Genomic DNA, 14,749 nt, shown 5'->3' on the forward strand with positions numbered 1-14,749 from the left:
CATTGAATACAGGCCACAATGTCCCCTGTAGGGAGAATTTTGGAGGGGAGGAGAAAGTGGGGAGGAAGATAGAGTGAGAGTGTCAGAGTGAGAGAAAGGGGGAGAGACGGAGTGAGAGAGGATGTCAGGAAGAGTGTCAGGGGAGAAAGAGAGACTGGCAGTTAGAGACTGTGGGCCTTATTCAAATCTGATCGCAGTACAAATTTGGGTACTTGTGGATTATCACGGCTCCCACGATGGCCATCGTATGCGAAAAAATCGCATCGCATACGATTTTGCACTGAAAAGCATCCAAATGCATTGAAATTAGTATTAAACATGTTCAATGGCCCCCAAATGGCATTTTTGAGGCTGTACCACCCCCGCGTCCTACGACCTTTTCATACCCCCACTATCCACGTCGGCGTGGAGTTGAGAATAGAAAGTGTGGCGAGCCCGAAGCGTGGCGAGCGAAGCGAGCCTCGCGAGGGGACGCGGATACCTTCACAGGTATCCGCGTCCCCTCACGGGCTTCACAGGTGTCCGCGTCCCCTCACGGGGCTCGCCACGCTTCGGGCTCGGTGGCTCGCTACGCTCGCTACACATTCTATTCTCAACTCCACGCCGACGTGGATAGTGGGGGTATGAAAAGGTCGTAGGACGCGTACCGCCGCCCCACGGGGGCTCGCTGCGCTCGCCACGCTTCGGGTTCGCGTTGATAGTGGGGGTGGTACAGCCTCAAAAATGCCATTTGGGGGCCATTGAACATGTTTAATACTAATTCCAATGCATTTGGAGTGCAAAATCGTATGCGATGTGATTGCATACGATTTTGTAAAAACCGTCAAAAATCTGTAAAAATCGCATCGCATCGCATGCCATCGCATGCCACTATATATGGCATGCGATGGCATGCGATGGGAGTCGTGATAATCCACAAGTACCCAAATTTGTTCTCAAAATGGGCAAAGGAGACACATTTTAAATTATTGGTCACTAAGCAATCGAAATTACCTAGTAGATTTTTATAGTAACAACCCTGAGAGGAAAACCACAGGAGTGGCTATATTATTCTCACGTAGACTTTTAATTTCAGCTATTAAGGTCCATGAACTTATCTCGGGGAGACTTTTATTAATCAACTTTAAGATATTCCATCAGTCTTATACATTAAACATTTATGTACCAAACTAACTACAGGTTACGTTCCTTAAAAAGTTCTTAGATCTATCAGCCCCATTTCTTAAAGATATAACTATCATAGGAGGAGATCTTAATTGGGCATTAGACCCTTCAGTAGATGCTTCAACTAATTCTCCCAGACATTCGCTGGGTAAGCAGTTATAGATGAGAAGGCTCTTCCACCAGCATCAATTGACGAGAGTCTATAACCCCACGGATAAAGATTTCACTTTTTATTCTAGCCCTCACAAGTTATTCATGTATAGATTATTTGGTACTTGTGTAATAGCACGGCGCCCCGATAATTAGTCGCCCGATTTTTTAATCACATCGCATGCCATACACCAGATGGCATGCGATGCGATTTTAACTCATATTCGATATTAAATTGTATAAGCACCCTAATGGGTGCTTACAATGCTTAAATGCACCCCCACACCACCCCCCCACTATAAACGTGAATGCAAAGCGTGGCGAGCGCAGCGAGCCCGCGAGGGGCGGCGGAATGCGTCCTGCGACCTTTTCATACCCCCACTATCGATGTCGGCGTGGAGTTGAGAATAGAAAGTGTGGCGAGCGCAGCGAGCCACCGAGCAAGAAGCGTGGCGAGCGCAGCGAGCCCCGCGAGGGGACGCGGATACCTGTGAAGCCCGCGAGGGGATGCGGATTCACGTTTATAGTGGGGGGTGGCGTGGGGGTGCATTTAAGCATTGTAAGCAACCATTAGGGTGCTTATACAATTTATAATCGCATCGCAGTGTATGGCATTGTATGCCATATACAATGGCATACAATTTTTAAATTGTATGTCATTGTACAACATCGGCCGATATCGCATCGCATCGCATGCGATATGGTCTGCGATGCGATGGGCACCATGCTAGTACACAAGTACCGATTATTTATTTGTCACAGACACCGGGAATATAACATGGTCTGACCATGCCCCGATATACATGACACTTTCCCTCACTTCACCTGGCCCTAAACAAAATTCGTAGAGACCTAATGAGCTCCTCTTATGGTACCCCTTTCACACCAGCCACCCGGCAATTACCTTATTTTTAAGTGCCGGGTAATTTTGCCTGGTACAGCCGGTCCCCATTCACACCACCCATAAATTACCGGGTTAAAGCTTTTCAACCCAGTAATTTGCCAGAAAACCCTGGTCAAGAGCAGGGTCGGAGTGCCGGGATTTAAGACCCGTGTTAACCCTTTCACACCACCAAAAAAAAACGGGTTTTCCGGCAAATTACCGGGTTGCTTTGTGGTGTGAATGGGGTATTAGATGAACACTGTACAACGGAAATTCACTCTACCGTCACTGAATTTTTGACACACAATGAGACTCCAGGAATGTCTCCTGGGAAGCACATAAGTGTATTATTTAGTGGGGCTTTGATAAGATTGGGACAGAAAATCGCACTGACTACGGCCTTGTTACAACAAATTGCTTCTCTAAAATCTCACCATAAGGTTAATGCCTCCAATGAGATATATCTTACATTAACGGAAGTACGAACCGCATTAAAAAGACTCCTACTAGATAAAACTAAGTTGTCAGTGGCTAAATGTAAAAGCAGATCTTATCTGGGGTAATAAACCTGGTAAACTATTAGCTAGCTTTCTACAGGCTCAGAGAGCGATGGGTTTTATTCAGGTGTGGTATAGGGCTCCGACAGTCGGGATCCCGACGGTAATTAGCCCAACGTCGGGATCCCGACTTGCCGGACCCAGACAGCATGGTGAGCACAACTAAACCCCTTGCGGGCTCACTGCGCTCACCACGCTGCGGGCACGGTGGCTCGCTACGCTTGCCACCTCCTCTATTCTCCCTTTATTGGGGCCTTGGGCCCCCACGAGGGAAAATAGCAGGTGGCTGTCGGGATCCCGGCTGTCGGTGTTTTGACAGTCGGGATCCCGGCGTCGGGTAAATGCCTGTCGGGATCCCGACTGTCGGGACCCCGTCTGGCACCTTTTTTTTTTTTCACTCTATTAAAACCAAACAGGGAATGTTGGTATCTGAAACATCAAAGCTAGCATCTGCTTTTCAAAAATACTATTTTTCTTTGTATAATCTATCGGATGCTACCTCAGAACACCTCCAGATCCCTATATCACAAGAGGTTTTCAAGTATCTCTCTGAAATGTATTTTCCGACTCTTTCTGATAAAGATAGAGAAAATCTCGATTTACCCTTTACTATGCAAGAGCTTGCACTAGCTATCTCGGCTTCTCCCACTGGCCCTGGCTCTGATGGCTTCACGATTAGCTACCATAAAACATTTAGAGAATTCTCAGGTGTGACAAATACAACTTACAAGTTATCGAATCTGAATTTGACCATTTATAGGAATGTATAGGATTTATATGAATCAAGGATGCACTAAAGGCCCCTATACACTAATGCATGTCTAATGTTTGCCAATGTCTAACTAATGCATGTCTAACTTCTGTCAATGTCTAACTTCTGTCAATGTCTAATGTATGTCTAACTTTTGTCAATGTCTAATGCATGTCTAACTCTTGTCAATGTCTAACTGATGCATGTCTAACTTCTGACAATGTATAACTAATGCATGTCTAACTTTTGTCAGTGTCTGACTAATGCATGTCTAACTTTTTGTCAACGTCTGACTAATGCATGTCTAACTCTTGACAATGTCTTACTAATGCATGTCTAACTTTTGTCAATGTCTAACTAATGCATGTCTAACTCTTGTCAATGTCTAACTGATGCATGTTTAACTTCTGACAATGTCTAACTAATGCATGTCTAACTTTTGTCAATGTCTGACTAATGCATGTCTAACTCTTGTCAATGTCTAACTAATGCATGTCTAACTTTTGTCAATGTCTGACTAATGCATGTCTAACTTCTGACAATGTCTAACTAATGCATGTCTAACTTTTGTCAATGTCTAACTAATGCATCTCTAACTCTTGTCAATGTCTGACTAATGCATGTCTAACTTCTGTCAATGTCTGATTAATGCATGTCTAACTTTTGTCAATTTATTATTTATTTATTAACAGTTTCTTATATAGCGCATACATATTCCGCAGCACTTTACAGAGAATATTTGAACATTCACATCAGACCCTGCCCCAGTAGAGTTTACAATCTATATTCCCTAACACATGTACACACACACACAGACATTCTAGGGTTAATTTTGTTGGAAGCCAATTAAACCTACCAGTATATTTTTGGAATGTGGGAGGAAACCGGAGTACCCGGAGGAAACCCACGCAAGTACTGGGAGACAGGGGCGTAACTATAGCACCGCAGCCCCCGCCACCGCGGGGGGGCGCTGTGCATGTGGGGGCGCCGGGGGCTGCGGTGCTATAGTTAAACCCCCCCTCAATCCCCCGCAGCGCAGACTTACCTATCGCGCTGGTCCCGGCGGCTCCGTTCTTCTGCTGAGGACCACCAGAAAATGGCCGCCCCCATACAGCACACAGTTATCTGAAACTGTCTGCTGTATGGGGGCGGCCATTTTCTGGTGGTCCTCAGCAGAAGAACGGAGCCGCCGGGACCAGCGCGATAGGTAAGTCTGCGCTGCGGGGGATTGAGGGGGGGTTTGCAATGCATGGGCGGCGGGGTAAGGGTGCTCGGCGGGGTAGGGGGGCTCGGCGGGGCGGCGAGGGGGGGGGGTCGAGGGGGGGGGGGCGAGGGGGGCGAGGGGGGGGCGCCTCCCCACCTAACGGCGGGGGGGCGCCCAAAACGTAGCTACGCCACTGCTGGGAGAATATACAAACTCCGCACAGTTAGGGCCATGGTGGGAATCGAACCCATGACCTCAGCGCTGTGAGGCAGTAATGCTAACCATTTCACCATCCGTGACGCCAATGTCAATGTCTGACTAATGCATGTCTAACTTTTGTCAATGTCTGACTAATGCATGTCTAACTTTTAGCGTCGACCTATTGACTAGACATTGTCTGTGAGGTATATCATACCCCTTGGGGGGGGGGGGGGAATCGGGTTGGCTCGGTAAGCAGATAACTTTGCTGCTTACCGAGCACTGAAACGCCGCCCGCAGTGTGAGCGAGCAAACTCCCGCCCCCACCACCACGCAAATGTCTGCTCTTAGATAAAAATCAGTCTCATCTGACTTTTATCTGGGCCGGAGATAGCCGAACAGGGGGTGGGCGCTGACATCCTGTGACATCAGCTGCCCACCTCGAGCAGGCATTGGCCCAGCTGCATTCCCAGTGGACCCCGGAGCGTTTTCATGAGGACACCCATAAAACGCTGGACGTTGCCCTGGCCCAGCACCATCTCCACCCCCCTCCCTCCTCTGCCCATGCAGATACCCAGCTAGTGTAACACTCACTGGAGGAGTGCGCACATCGGGTCTGCAACATCGGTCCCCAGACCGAATTCGTCTCACAGCGAACCAACTTGAATCACCCCCCTTGTTTGCTGGGATTTCCAGAAGATTTTCCTGCAGTTTGTGAAACTGCAGCTTAACCCCTTCCCGACATTTGACGTATATATACGTCATGGCCGGGAAGTACTTCCCGACACATGACGTATATATACGTCATGACTTCAAACTGTCACTGCGTCTAGAGACGCAGTGACAGAGGGACGATGTCTGCTGTCCCTGACAGCAGACATGTCCCTGCATGCCCAGGGGGGGCTGCGATGCCGCCCCCCCGTCGGCGATCACTGTGATTGGCTGTTCAGTGTGAACAGCCATTCACAGCGTTTTCTGTGTCACCGGCGAATAACGTTCGCCGGTGACACGCGATCGGAGGTGATTGGTGCTGTTAAGTACAGCACCAATCACCGCGGGGTGTAAGGGTGACACTGGTGTCACCCAACCTCACCCCGCCCGCCCCCAAAGGCCGTGATTGGTTCGTCGGACCGACGGACCAATCACAGCCATGGAGGGGGGTTTAAACTAACGGTGACTGCACTGCAGACGCCATTCCGGTCTGGAATAGCGTGCAGTGCGGTCACCGTGCCCAGCTGCCGCCATTTACTGACCAGAACCTTGCTAAATACTTACCTGATCACTGCCTGGATCTTGCTTCATCTTGTGACATCCTGTGCTGTGTTGTGCTGTGTTGTGCTGCTGCAGTGTCATCGAGTTAGAGAGAGAGAGATAGATAGAGAGAGAGAGATAGAGAGGCCTAGTGACAGAGAGTGCTATATTTTGTGCTGCTGCAGTGTAATAGAGTTATAGATAGAGAGATAGAGAGAGATAGAGAGAGAGATAGAGAGAGATAGAGAGATAGTGACAGATTGTGCTATATATTTTTTATATAACTGACTGCTGCCCCCCCTTTTGTGCTGATCAGTATAAATTAACTGATCAGCAACTTTTTTGGGGCGCAGGTTTTTTTTTATATATATATATACCTGTCAGTGCTGCTGCTGCAGTGTTATAGAGTGATAGATAGTGAGAGATAGAGAGATAGAGAGATAGAGAGAGATAGTGACAGAGAGTGATAGAGACTGCTATATTTTGTGTCTGCTGCCCCCATTTTGTGCACCCCCAGCAACTTTTTGGGGGTGCAGGGGTTATTTTTCATATAAATAACTGTCAGTGCTGCTGCTGCAGTGTCATAGAGTGATAGATAGTGAGAGATAGAGAGATAGAGAGAGATAGTGACAGAGAGTGATAGAGAGTGCTAAATTTTGTGTCTGCTGCCCCCGCCTTTTGTGCTGATCACTATATCTGAGGTGATCAGCAACTTTTTGGGGGTGCAGAGGTTTTTTTTTTTTTATATATATACCTGCCAGTTGCACTGTCAGTTGCACCAAAGGTTGTGCACCTGCTGCCCCTCACTGGTAATCAGTGTCGCATCACTGATCACCTTTTTTTTTTTTGTGGGTGCTGTGGGGTCTTTTTTTAATTTTTTTTTTTACACACACTGTGATTTTGTGGGTGTCCTGTGGCCACTGTGCGCTGATCAGTGACGTACATCACTGATCATCTTTTTCGGCACAGGGTTGATCTATTTTTTTTTTTTTTTTCTGTTGCCTTTGAGCGCTGTTCAGTGACGGACGTTACTGACCAACATCTGTGCTCAATTTTTGGCGCAGGACCTTTTTTTTTTTTTTTTTAACCCCTTCAAATTTTTTTTTTTAACCCCTTCAATTTTTTTTTTTTTTTAACCCCTTCAATTTTTTTTTTTTGTATAAAGTATTTTTTTTTTCTGCACTACATACACACTACACACTACATACCCCCCGGGTTGAAATAAAGTTTGTACCCCCCCCTACACTATACACGTGTTGAAACATTTCACTACCAGTAACACAAAAATAAAAATGGCATCCCAAATGTCATCCCAAATGTCATCCCAAATGTCATCCCAGTCATCCAGAAGAATGTATTCAGTGGAGGAGGCCTATGCCATGCTTGCCTCTGACTCTGACACAGCCAGTGATGCAAGCGGGGAATTTGAAGGATTCGTCTTAAGCTCCTCTTCCTCCTCTGGTGATGAGGGACCCCCTCAAAGACGCCCCCGTAGAGCAGCTGAGACCCACCCCCCAATAATTGATCTCGTATGGACCCCACCACCAGACAATTTTGAGCCCCAGGTTCCTGAGTTTTTGGCCATGCCAGGAATCCAATTTGATTCCACAGGTCTCAGAGAAATTGACTTTTTCAAATTATTTTTCTCTGATGATTTTATAAATTTAATGGTGGACCAAACTAATTTATATGCCCAGCAGTTTATTGCTCAAAACCCCACGTCATCATTTGCTAGGTGGACCCCTGTAGATGCAGTAGAGATGATGACGTTTTGGGGTCTGGTGTTTCATATGGGCATAGTAAAAAAGCCAGAAATTAGGCAATATTGGAGTACAGATGTTCTGTACAGCACCCCATTTTACCGTATGGCCATGCCCCGGGCTCGATTTGAGACGATCCTTAAATTTTTGCATTACAACGATAATGCACAGTGCCCACCCAGAGATGATCCCACCTTTGACCGGCTATTCAAAGTCAGGCCGGTCATTGATCATTTCAGTGCCAAATTTGAAGAGATGTACATCCCAGATAAATTCATTTGCATAGACGAGTCCCTTATACATTTTAAAGGAAGGGTTAAATTCCGCCAGTACCTTCCCAGTAAGAGGGCAAGGTATGGCATAAAAATGTATAAGCTGTGTGAAAGCACCTCAGGGTACACTCACAGGTTTAGGGTATATGAAGGGAAGGATTCAAGAATTGAACCACCAGAATGCCCCCCCTCCCTCGTAGGTGTTAGTGGAAAAATTGTCTGGGATTTAGTGCACCCCTTCCTGGATAAAGGTTATCACCTCTATGTGGATAACTTTTACACTAGCATCCCCCTGTTTAAGGCCCTTGGTTCAAGAGGTACAGCAGCTTGCGGTACTGTGCGCAAGAACCAAAGAGGCCTCCCAAAAACGCACATTGCCCAAGTAATGAGAAGGGGTGAAAGCAGGGGAATATGCACCGAAAATATGTTGTTGGTCAAATATAAGGACAAGAGGGATGTCCTTATACTGACAACAATTCACGGAGACAGTACCACCTCCGTCCCTGTACGAGGTACCAGTACCCACACCTCAAAACCTAATTGTATCCTGGATTACAATAGGTACATGGGCGGAGTGGATCTTTCAGATCAGGTACTGAAGCCGTACAGTGCCCTGCGGAAAACAAAAATCTGGTACAAGAAGCTGGCCGTGTATATCATCCAGATGGCACTGTATAACGCTTACGTGCTATTCCGTTCTACCGGCCAGAGGGGGACATTTATGCACTTTCAAGAGGAAGTCATAAAGGGCCTAGTATTTGGGAACCAGCAGGCAGAGGGCCCCAGTACTTCTAGTACTGGCCCCCGTATTGTACCAGGGCAGCATTTTCCGAACGAAATCCCCTCCACTGCAAGAAAGGGCAGGACACAAAAAAGGTGCAAAGTTTGCTATAAAAAGGGAATAAGAAAGGAAACTATTTTCCACTGTGAAACTTGCCCCGACAAACCCGGCCTATGTATAAAGGAGTGTTTTAAAATATACCACACATCTATGGATTATTAGGTTCATCATTTCACCGTGCTTCGGGGGTCTTGCTAATGCCACATAGCACCCACCAACATTCCACCAGAATCTGAGCTGCAAAATCCAAAAATCACTCCTTCCCTTCTGAGTCCTGCCATGCACCCAACTGGTATTTTTTGGTCACATATGAGGCATTGCCATACTCGGGAGAAATTGGGGCACAGATTTTGGGGTGCTTTTTCTCCTTCATACCTTCTGAAAATGAAAAATTTTGAGCCAGAACTGCATTTTTGTGTAAAAAAATGTAATTTTTCATTTTCACTGCCCAGTTGTATCAAAATTGGTGAAACCCCTGGGGGTTTGAAATGTACACTATACCCCTAGATGAATTCCCTGAGGGGTGTAGTTTGCAAAATGGGGTCACTTGTGGGGTGGTTCCACTGTATTGGTGCTTTGGGGGTCTTGCTAATGCGACATAGCACCCACCAACATTCCACCAGAATTTGTGCTGCAAAATCCAAATATCACTCCTTCCCTTCTGAGTCCTGACACTTTTTGGTCACACATGAGGCATTGCCGTACTCGGGAGAAATTGGGGCACAGATTTTGGGGTGCTTTTTCTCCTTCATACCTTCTGAAAATGAAAAATTTTGAGCCAGAACTGCATTTTTGTGTAAAAAAATGTAATTTTTCATTTTCACTGCCCAGTTGTATCAAAATTGGTGAAACCCCTGGGGGTTTGAAATGTACACTATACCCCTAGATGAATTCCCTGAGGGGTGTAGTTTGCAAAATGGGGTCACTTGTGGGGGGGTTCCACTGTATTGGTGCTTTGGGGGTCTTGCTAATGCGACATAGCACCCACCAACATTCCACCACCAAAAATCACTCCTTCCCTTCTGAGTCCTGCCATGCACCCAACTGGTATTTTTTGGTCACATATGAGGCATTGCCATACTCGGGAGAAATTGGGGCACAGATTTTGGGGTGCTTTTTCTCCTTCATACCTTCTGAAAATGAAAAATTTTGAGCCAGAACTGCATTTTTGTGTAAAAAAATGTAATTTTTCATTTTCACTGCCCAGTTGTATCAAAATTGGTGAAACCCCTGGGGGTTTGAAATGTACACTATACCCCTAGATGAATTCCCTGAGGGGTGTAGTTTGCAAAATGGGGTCACTTGTGGGGGGGTTCCACTGTATTGGTGCTTGGGGGGTCTTGGTAATGCGACATAGCACCCACCAAAATTCCACCAGAATCTGAGCTGCAAAATCCAAAAATCACTCCTTCCCTTCTGAGTCCTGCCATGCACCCAAATGGTATTTTTTGGTCACATGTGAGGCATTGCCGTACTCGGGAGAAATTGGGGCACAGATTTTGGGGTGCTTTGTCTCCTTCATTCCTTGTGAAAATGTAAAATTTTGAGCCAGAACTGCATTTTTGTGTAAAAAATGTAATTTTGCATTTGCACAGCCCAGTTGTATCAAAATTGGTGAAACCCCTGGGGGTTTGAAATGTACACTATACCCCTAGATGAATTCCCTGAGGGGTGTAGTTTGCAAAATGGGGTCACTTGTGGGGGGGTTCCACTGTATTGGTGCTTGGGGGGTCTTGCTAATGCGACATAGCACCCACCAAAATTCCACCAGAATCTGAGCTGCAAAATCCAAAAATCACTCCTTCCCTTCTGAGTCCTGCCATGCACCCAAATGGTATTTTTTGGTCACATGTGAGGCATTGCCGTACTCGGGAGAAATTGGGGCACAGATTTTGGGGTGCTTTTTCTCCTTCATACCTTCTGAAAATGAAAAATTTTGAGCCAGAACTGCATTTTTGTGTAAAAAAATGTAATTTTTCATTTTCACTGCCCAGTTGTATCAAAATTGGTGAAACCCCTGGGGGTTTGAAATGTACACTATACCCCTAGATGAATTCCCTGAGGGGTGTAGTTTGCAAAATGGGGTCACTTGTGGGGGGGTTCCACTGTATTGGTGCTTGGGGGGTCTTGGTAATGCGACATAGCACCCACCAAAATTCCACCAGAATCTGAGCTGCAAAATCCAAAAATCACTCCTTCCCTTCTGAGTCCTGCCATGCACCCAAATGGTATTTTTTGGTCACATGTGAGGCATTGCCGTACTCGGGAGAAATTGGGGCACAGATATTGGGGTGCTTTGTCTCCTTCATTCCTTGTGAAAATGTAAAATTTTGAGCCAGAACTGCATTTTTGTGTAAAAAATGTAATTTTGCATTTGCACAGCCCAGTTGTATCAAAATTGGTGAAACCCCTGGGGGTTTGAAATGTACACTATACCCCTAGATGAATTCCCTGAGGGGTGTAGTTTGCAAAATGGGGTCACTTGTGGGGGGGTTCCACTGTATTGGTGCTTGGGGGGTCTTGCTAATGCGACATAGCACCCACCAAAATTCCACCAGAATCTGAGCTGCAAAATCCAAAAATCACTCCTTCCCTTCTGAGTCCTGCCATGCACCCAAATGGTATTTTTTGGTCACATGTGAGGCATTGCCGTACTCGGGAGAAATTTGGGCACAGATTTTGGGGTGCTTTTTCTCCTTCATACCTTCTGAAAATGAAAAATTTTGAGCCAGAACTGCATTTTTGTGTAAAAAAATGTAATTTTTCATTTTCACTGCCCAGTTGTATCAAAATTGGTGAAACCCCTGGGGGTTTGAAATGTACACTATACCCCTAGTTGAATTCCCTGAGGGGTGTAGTTTGCAAAATGGGGTCACTTGTGGGGGGGTTCCACTGTATTGGTGCTTTGGGGGTCTTGCTAATGCGACATAGCACCCACCAACATTCCACCACCAAAAATCACTCCTTCCCTTCTGAGTCCTGCCATGCACCCAACTGGTATTTTTTGGTCACATATGAGGCATTGCCATACTCGGGAGAAATTGGGGCACAGATTTTGGGGTGCTTTTTCTCCTTCATACCTTATGAAAATGAAAAATTTTGAGCCAGAACTGCATTTTTGTGTAAAAAAATGTAATTTTTCATTTGCACAGCCCAGTTGTATCAAAATTGGTGAAACCCCTGGGGGTTTGAAATGTACACTATACCCCTAGATGAATTCCCTGAGGGGTGTAGTTTGCAAAATGGGGTCACTTGTGGGGGGGTTCCACTGTATTGGTGCTTGGGGGGTCTTGCTAATGCAACATAGCACCCACCAACATTCCACCAGAATCTGAGCTGCAAAATCCAAAAATCACTCCTTCCTTTCTGAGTCCTGCCATGCACCCAAATGGTATTTTTTGGTCACATGTGAGGCATTGCCGTACTCGGGAGAAATTGGGGCACAGATTTTGGGGTGCTTTTTCTCCTTCATACCTTCTGAAAATGTAAAATTTTGAGCCAGAACTGCATTTTTGTGTAAAAAATTTTATTTTTAATTTTCACTGCCCAGTTGTACCACATTTGGTGAAACCCCTGGGGGTTTGAAATGTACACTATACCCCTAGATGAATTCCCTGAGGGGTGTCGTTTGCAAAATGGGGTCACTTGTGGGGGGGGTTCCTAACTTTTAGCATCTTATGGTGCCTAGAAACCTACATGGTGCCTAAAAAATAATCTCATAAAAAGGAGGCTCCAAAATCAAGTAGGTGCTCCTTCTATTATGAAGCCTGTGGTTTGGTCAACGTGCACACTAGGGCCACATATAGGATATTTATGAAAACAAAAGAATTGGGGGAATCAATTTTTATTCACATTTCTCTAGTAAAATGTACTGTGTTCCTTAGAAAAATGTATTAAAATTGCAAATCTGCAAAAAAAAAAAAAATTTTGAAATTTCACCTACACTTTGTTTTAATTCCTGTGAAACAGCTAAAGGGTTAACAAATTTCCAAAATGCTGTTTTGAATACTGTGAGGGGTGCAGTTTTTGAAATGGCATCATTTATGGGGGTGTCTCACATACAAGTCCCTCAAAGTCACATCAGAACTGAACTGGTCCCTAAAAAAATCAGTGTTTGAAATTTTCTTGAAAATTTGAGAATTTGCTATTCATATTGTAAGCCTCCTAGTGTCCAAAAAAATTAAAAGGAAGTTGAAATAATGATGGAAACATAAAGTAGACATATGGTCTATGTTAGTTATTAACTATTTTGAGTGGTATGATTATTTGTCTCACAAGCAGAAAATTTAACATTTTGCAAATTGCTAAATTTTCCATTTTTTTACGACATTTTGGTATTTTTCACAAAAAAACACAGACTGTATCGACCCAAATTTACCACTAATTTGAAGTACAATGTGTCACGAAAAAACAATCTCAAAATCACTGGGATAAGTAAAAGCAAAAAAAAGTTATCCCCACTTAAGTGATACATGTCAGATTTGAAAAAAAGGGCTCTGTCAGGAACGCAAAAACTGGCTCTGTCAGGAAGGGGTTAATATATCCAGCAATTTTTATAATTAACATAGAACAAAAATATACACTAGAAACTATTTAAGAAAATCCCTACTTCATAAATCTACATCTAGGATTAGGGTTCTCTAATATTGCTGGACTGGACCAGGTTCATCGCTTCTGTGGCTATTGCCTCTGTGGATTTTTTTTCTTTGTGACTGTGTCCTACATCTCCTAACACTTTACATTGTAGTGACTGGAATAAAATCACGGGCATGCTTCCCAACCAACCGGATTTTGGGGTTTATTCAGGCCTGACCAAATGGCTGCGAATTCGCAGGTTGGGTGATAATCGATCGACTATGCAATACGCATGTGCGAGACCATCCTTTGAAAAAATCCAGCATCTTTTTTTAATCGCTGGCCATAGACATGTTGATTGACAGGAAGCCGGCATTTCTGGGTCACCCTGGCATTTTTAGAGAGAGTGTGTGACACCAGATCCAGCTTCAATCAGCCTGTTTCTAATGCACTGAGAGGCACATTTATCATGATCGCATTTACAATGCAATCTGGGCAGAATATTACCGCCCAGGATCGCATTGTAAAATGCGATCATATCGGGGGAATGTATCAATTTTAAGGGCACAGGGCTCCGAAAGGAGCCCGTCCCTGCGAAGCCCTAATCCGGAAGCCGGGGAGTCAGCGCATGCGTGGTTATGTGCTGACCCCCCCGCGACACCTCTGACCGCACTGCCACTCGGGCAGTGCGATGTGTAACCATAGGCTACAATGGGCTATCGCCATATCAGAATGGCGATAGCCCATGGGTGCGAAGCCGGGCTGCCCGATGTTGATACATCGGGCAGCTTAGCATCCCCCATAGAAACCTATGGGGGATGCGGCCGGCGGCGCTGCAGGGAGGATTGCAGCAGGGACCGGAGATTCCTGCTGCAGTCCCCCTATGATACATTTAGGGGATACTTAATATTTGCGGCTAAACCCCGAAAATGTGTGTTTTCTGGGATTTAGCCACAAATATTGCTTGATAAATGGACTTTATTGGAAAAAGGGGGTGAAAAGGTTGCACAGGTATATATAAAGTTTACGTTTTGTTATTGGACCCTCATATATTATTTTCTGAAATATTTCTTTAGATGAGAGAGGGTATGCTATCACTGGACACCAAAAGACAAAAATTTACAAAAAAAGAGAGAAAGATGT

Source organism: Crinia signifera, chromosome 4 (genome assembly GCF_055691185.1).
Source record: "Crinia signifera chromosome 4, ASM5569118v1, whole genome shotgun sequence".
In the NCBI taxonomy this organism is placed as follows: domain Eukaryota; kingdom Metazoa; phylum Chordata; class Amphibia; order Anura; family Myobatrachidae; genus Crinia; species Crinia signifera.